Consider the following 221-nt stretch of genomic DNA (forward strand, 5'->3'; position numbering starts at 1 on the left):
AGAACAACACTTTTTGACCAACCAAAAATTCCTTTCTAGAAATCAAGTTATCGTGGAATCTTTTGGTCTTCTCTTTATAGAACTTAAAGTTCTCATAGGGTTCTAAGCAGATCTCATCGAATTTATTCAATTGGAGCTTTCTTTCTTCACCAGCTTGATCAAGAGCCAAGTTACAAGTTTTCACAGCCCAGTATGCACGATGTTCTATCTCTACAGGAAGA

The sequence above is a fragment of the Lupinus angustifolius genome, chromosome LG02 (assembly GCF_001865875.1).
Source record: "Lupinus angustifolius cultivar Tanjil chromosome LG02, LupAngTanjil_v1.0, whole genome shotgun sequence".
NCBI classification, from domain to species: Eukaryota; Viridiplantae; Streptophyta; class Magnoliopsida; order Fabales; family Fabaceae; genus Lupinus; species Lupinus angustifolius.